Source organism: Triticum aestivum, chromosome 2B, assembly GCF_018294505.1.
Source record: "Triticum aestivum cultivar Chinese Spring chromosome 2B, IWGSC CS RefSeq v2.1, whole genome shotgun sequence".
Classification (NCBI taxonomy): domain Eukaryota; kingdom Viridiplantae; phylum Streptophyta; class Magnoliopsida; order Poales; family Poaceae; genus Triticum; species Triticum aestivum.
Window position 1 is genome coordinate 155,285,159 of NC_057798.1, and position 6,807 is coordinate 155,291,965.

The following is a 6,807-nucleotide window of genomic DNA, read 5'->3' on the forward strand; positions in this document are numbered from 1 at the left end:
GGCATTGGATCAGTGATAGATAATTATGTCGGATGCGATTCCTCATGTAATAGCTATAACATAGGGTGACACAGAACTAGCTCCAGTTCATCAATGTAATGTAGGCATGTATTCCGAATATAGTCATACGTGCTTATGGAAAAGAACTTGCATGACATCTTTTGTCCTACCCTCCCGTGGCAGCGGGGTCCTAGTGGAACTAAGGGATATTAAGGCCTCCTTTTAATAGAGAACTAGAACAAAGCATTAGCCCATAGTGAATACATGAACTCCTCAAACTATGATCATCACCGAGAAGTATCCCGATTATTGTCACTTTGGGGTTGTCGGATCATAACACATAATAAGTGACTATAGACTTGCAAGATAGGATCAAGAACTCACATATATTCATGAAAACATAATAGGTTCAGATCTGAAATCATGGCATTCGGGCCCTAGTGACAAGCATTAAGCATAGCAAAGTCATAGCAACATCAATCTCAGAACATAATGGATACTAGGGATCAAACCCTAACAAAACTAACTTGATTACATGGTAATCTCATCCAACCCATCACCGTCCAGCAAGCCTACGATGGAATTACTCATGCACGGCAGTGAGCATCATGAAAGAAATTGATGATGGAGGATGGTTGATGATGACGACGGCGACGAATCCCCCTCTCCGGAGCCCCGAACGGACTCCAGATCAGCCCTCTCGAGAGAGATTAGGGCTTGGCGGCGGCTCCATATTGTAAAACGCAATGAAACTTTCTCTCTGATTTTTTTCTCCGTGAAACGGAATATATAGAGTTGGAGTTGAGGTCGGTGGAGCATCAGGGGGCCCACGAGACAGGGGGCGCGCCTAGGGGGGAGGGCGCGACCCCCACCCTCGTGGACAGGGTGTGGGCCCCCTGGCCTTGATTATTTCGCCAATATTTTTTATATTTTTCAAAAGTTATCTCCGTGGATTTTCAGGTTATTCCGAGAACTTTTGTTTTCTGCACAATAAACAACACCATGGCAGTTCTGCTGAAAACAGCGTTTGTCTGGGTTAGTTTCATTCAAATCATGCAAGTTAGAGTCCAAAACAAGGGCAAAAGTGTTTGAAAAAGTAGATACATTGGAGACGTATCAAGCTTTCTGGTAGAAAGTTCACTTGGGCTAACACACTACCCGTCCCGGCCTTTGAGAAGCTGGACTGGGCCCTTGCGAGCGTCGAGTGGGAACAGAAGTTTCCCCTTGGGACGGTCCATGCGCTCTCACGCGCAATCTCCGATCATACCCCATTGTTGGTTGACTCGGGTGTGGCAACACATGTGGGGAACAAGAGTATGTTTTCTTTCGAATCAGCGTGGTTTGAAAGAGAAGGGTTTCTGGATCTAATAGCAAGAGAATAGGCTAAAGATTCAGGAAGGAGAAAGAATGTTGAGCGTTGGCAAAATAAGATCCGACATTTGCGACAATTCTTGCGGGGTTGGGCTAAGCATCTAGGTGGGATTTATAAGGCTGAGAAGGAAAGTCTCCTTTTGCTTATTCAATCCCTAGATTTAAAAGCGGAGTCCTCCATATTAGATACCAGAGAGCTGGAAACTAAAGTGGAGGCGGAGTTAAGATTGAAAGAACTACTCCGTGAGGAGGAATTGAAGTGGGCTCTGTGAGCTAAAATTCGCAAAATCATCCAAGGGGATGATAACACACAATTCTTCCACATGATTGCGAATGGCAAGCACCGAAAGAAGAGAATCTTTCAGCTTGAGTAAGATGAGGGAACGATTTTAGGGCAGGAGAACCTAAAGGCATATATCACCAATTACTACAAACAACTCCTTGGGCCTCCTGAGGACAATCTTTTTTCTTTGGACGAGTTGAGGGTTGAGGATGTTTCTCAGCTCGCAGTTGATGAGAACGATATTTTGAAAACTCCTTTTTCGGAGAAAGAGGTGTTTGAAGCAATTTCCCAAATGAAAAATAATAAAGCTCCAGGACCGGATGGTTTTCCGACGGAGTTTTATAAGAAGTGTTGGCACATTATTAAGGGGGGCTTGCTCCCGATGTTCCAGGACCTTTTCTGGGACAATTGTAGTTGTTTCACTTGAACTTCGGCACTATCACGCTTCTGCCTAAAAACACAGAAGCTGTGAAGATTGAGCAATTTAGGCCCGATCTGTCTTCTTAATGTTAGCTTTAACATCTTTCCCAAAGTTGGGACAAATAGACTTACATAGATTGCACATTCTGTGGTGCAGCCGTCCCAAACTGCTTTCATGCCGGGCAGAAACATTCTAGAAGGGGTTGTGGTTTTGCATGAAACGCTCCATGAAATCCACAACGAAAAAACTTGACGGGGTGGTTTTCAAAGTGGATTTTGAGAAAGCGTACGACAAGGTCAAATGGCCTTTTCTTCAGCAGGCTTTGCGTATGAAAGGTTTCGATCAGGCCTGGAGAGACCAGGTAGATTCCTTCACGCAAAAAGGGAGTGTTGGAATCAGGGTTAATGATGACATAGGTCATTATTTCCAGACACACAAGGTCCTACAACAAGGAGGTCCAATGTCGCCGATTCTATTTAACATTGTCGTGGATATGTTGACAATCTTAATAGGAAGGGCCAAGGATGATGGTCAGGTAGGTGGCCTCGTCCCGTATTTAGTTGACGGGGGAGTGTCTATCCTATAGTATGTTGATGATACTATCATCTTTATGGAGCATGATTTCGCTAAAGCTAGAAATATGAAGCTCGTTTTATGCTTGTTCGAACAATTATCGGGGTTGAAGATTAACTTCCACAAAAGTGAATTGTTCTTCTTTGGAAGAGCTAAAGAAGAACAACAAGCATACAAAGAATTGTTCGGGTGCGAATTGGGTTCTTTACCCTTCACGTATTTGGGTATACCAATTCACCATCGCAAGCTCTCTAACAAAGAGTGGAAGAGCATTGAGGATCGATTTGAGAAAAAACTGAGTTGCTGGAAGGGCAAGTTTATGTCATGCGGAGGACGATCGATTTGAGAATTCGGTTCTCACGAGTATGCCTATGTTTCTGTTGTATTTTTTCGAAGTACCAGTTGGAGTACGGAAAAGGCTAGACTTTTATTAATCGCGCTTCTTCTGGCAGAGCGATGAATTAAAAAGAAAGTATAGACTCACTAAGTGGGACGTTATTTGTAGGCCGAAGGACCAGGGGGTCTAGGCATTGAAAATTTGAGGTAAAGAACAGATGTCTTCTCAGCAAACGGCTGTATAAGTTATCTGTAGAGACGGATGCCATTTGGGCACAGATTCTTTGTGCTAAGTACCTCCATTCCAAAACTTTGTCCCAGGTGACGGTAAGACCGACTGATTCACCTTTCTGGAAGGGACTCATGCGAGTGAAAACAGCTTTATTCAATAGGACAAAGTTCGTAGTTCGAAATGGTACTTCCACAAGATTCTGGGAGGATACATGGCTAGGGGAGGCTCCCCTTACGATCCAATATCCTTCTCTCTATAATATTGTTCAGCGAAGAGACACTTATGTTGCAACAATATTACAGTCAAATCCTCTTAATATTGAATTCAGGAGGACGCTAGTAGGAAATCGTTGGGAAGCTTGGCTCCATCTTGTGAGACGATTGATGGATGTCCAACTCTCTCAACAGTCAGACCAGCTTCGCTGGAAACTAACTAAGAATGGGGAGTTTTCAGTTAAATCCATGTATTTGGATATTATCAACGCTAGCGTCATTTCTAGTTTGAAACATGTTTGGAAAGTCAAAGTGCCTTTAAAAATCAAATTGTTTATGTGGTTTGTCCACAAACAAGTCATCTTAACTAAAGACAATTTGGCGAAGCGCAACTGGACGGGCTCTAAAAGATGTAGTTTTTGTGATAGTGATGAATCAAGAGACCTCTTTCTTGATTGCCCTTTGACAAAGATTTTATGGAGGTCTATCCACATAGCTTTAATATAACGCCTCTGAATTCCATCAACACTTTATTTGAGACATGGCTAGATGGGATTGACGTAGTAATAGCGAGACATATCCGAGTAGGAGTATGTGCTTTACTCTGGGCAATCTGGGTCTGTTCAGCTTCTATCTTGGCATAGAGGTCAAGCAGGAGGTGGACGGCATCACGCTCAGCCAGGCCGCGTACGCTACGAAGATCCTCGAGAAGAGCGGCATGGTTGGGTGCAACCCGTGCCACGTACCAATGGAGCCTTGGTTCAAGCTCAGCAAGGTGAGCACCGCGCCGGCGACAGATGCAACGGAATACCGCAGCGTCGTCGGCAGCCTACGGTACCTGGTGCACACACGCCCCGACCTTGCCTATTCAGTGGGCTACGTGAGCCATTTCATGGAGGCGCCCACCACCGAGCATCGAGCCGTCGTCAAGCAAATTCTCCGGTACGTCGCCGGGACACGGCATCTCGGGTGCAGGTACACACGCAAAGACAAACGAGCTGCACTATGCGGGTACAGTGACAGTGACATGGCGGGCGACATGGACACCCGCAAGAGCACCACCGGCGTCATGTTCTTCCTCGGGCCTAACCTGACCAGTTGGCAGTCCATGAAGCAGAAAGTGGTCGCACTTCGTCTTGCGAAGCAGAGTACATAGCCGCAACAACAGCGGCATGCCAGGGCATCTGGCTAGCTCGCCTCCTCGGTGAGCTGCAGAAGAAGGAGGCCGAGCAGTTCACGCTGAAGATGGACAGCAAGTCAGCAATTTCCCTCTGCAAGAACCCTGTCTTTCATGACCGCAGCAAGCACATCGACACAAGGTATCATTTCATCAGGGAGTGCGTGGAAGACGGGCGTGTGGAGGTCGAGTTCATCGGCACCAATGGACAGCTTGCTGATATACTGACGAAGGCACTGGGACGTGTCAAGTTTCAGGAACTGCGAGCAGCAATTGGAGTCGTTGAGGTGCAGTAAAACAGCACAGGGTTTAGGGAGTGATTGTCAGTTAAACCCTGTTGCTAATGTAGGTTCAGTTTTTCGTCAGAAATAAGGCCATGCAGCGTGAGCTTGTTCACGACTTGGCACGCACGTTTTTTGATTTCCTAGAGCTTAGGGGATCGCTAGGACTCCGTCGTGGGATGGCGCGGCAGTAGTGGGTCGTGGCGATCAAGTAGGATTACGGGCGAGGGCCGTTGGGATGGCAGCGACCTCAACTCGATCGTGATCCGGTTTAGTAGCAGGTTTTCAGGGTTTTAGTGTTCTCTGTAACCTCCCATAAATAAGAGAAGAAACAGAAACGCAGCACGCCTTACAGCTGCACAAAAATCCTCTCTCGAGCCCCGTTCTTCGAGTTCATCAGAGTTCTGAAGTGTTGAGCCGGCTGTTGTGCTGACATCATGTGCACGTGGTTAGGCAACGCATAAAACCTCATGAATATGATCGCTAAAATCGTGCTACCGGATAAGAATACTGCTAGTGGTAAGCATGATCCGATCAATTCAGATGTCAGATAAGTATTTTATTTCTTCTTGGTATGTACTACAAACATGTTTCTAGCATTGTGTCGGTGTGATGCCAGGTATTCATTAACATGTGTGTGCGCGCACGATGTTTTCTTGCAGGTTGCGATGCTTCCATCCTCCTCGACCCGACAGCGGCCAACCTGCAGCCTGAGAAGCTCGGCCCACCCAACTTCCCAAGCCTGCGTGGCTTCGAAGTGATCGACGCAGCCAAAGAGGCGCTCGAGAAGGTTTGCCCCGGCAGGGTCTCCTGCGCCGACATTATCGCCTTTGCTGCCCGAGACGCGTCCTTCTTCCTCAGCCGTGCCAGGATCAACTTCAGGATGCCGGCAGGGCGCCTAGACGGGCGCGAGTCACTCGCCAGTGAGGCGCTCGATTTCCTTCCCCCGCCCTTCTTCAACCTCTCACAGCTCCTCGACAATTTCAGGGCAAGGAACCTCAACGAGGATGATCTCGTGGTGCTCTCCAGCGCGCACACCATCTGTGTGTTCCACTGCTCGTCCTTCACCGACCGCCTCCCACTGAACCCCTCCGACATGAACCCGGCCTTCGCCACCGTGCTGCAGAGCAAGAGCCCCAACTTCAGCAACAACCCAACAGTAGTGTCTGACATAGTGATGTCTAACCGGTTGGACACCCGGTACTACACCAATGTGCTCAAAGGCAACGTGCTCTTCACCACAGACGCGGCACTGTTGTCTCGAGGCAGACAGCGAGGAAGATGGTGGAGAGCACGTCTATCCCTAGGAGGTGGGAGAGGAAGTTGGCCAGGGCGATGGTAAAGATGGCCGCAATCGAGCTCAAGACGGCCACCAATGGGGAGATCAGGAAGATGTGCAGGGTCGTCAACAACTAGGATTGCCGGCCATTTTTAGTTAACAACCAAGCGTGTGCATTGTTTTAAACAAGTTTAGCTATGCGTAAGTCGCCTGAAAATTGAATCTGGGTCGATCAATTTTCTGACAGTCGATTGTCGCTCTAAGATTTGTGCCTTTTTTTTTTCGAGACAAGCCTTTTTTTCTTTGTTTTGGTCAGTCAATTCTTTCATGGGCTGCCTCTATCTAACACATCTGACTCCTCAGCCTTCCTCTCTCTCAGTTTTTCTGTTTCTATGCATTTTTCTTTTGTTTTTTTTCCTTTTCATTATTTGCTGATTTTCCTTTTTTGTGGGTATTTTTGGTATGCTGGGTGAGTTTAAATGTATACACATAAATAATACTCCCTCCTTCCCAAAATATAAGGCGCGATTGACTTTTTACGGTCTTTGATGCACAACTTTGACCACTAATATATATCAAAGTATATGGATTGAACATGTATAAATGACATCGTTGTATTTGTCTTGCAAAGCAATTTTATTT

The 6,807-nt window shown here is 46.6% G+C and overlaps 1 pseudogene; it reads left to right on the forward strand.

Annotated features, from left to right (window-relative positions):
* The first annotated feature begins 4,186 nt into the window (after positions 1–4,186).
* LOC123040906 (peroxidase 2-like) lies at positions 4,187–6,515 on the forward strand (annotated as a pseudogene).
* Positions 6,516–6,807: the final 292 nt, after the last annotated feature.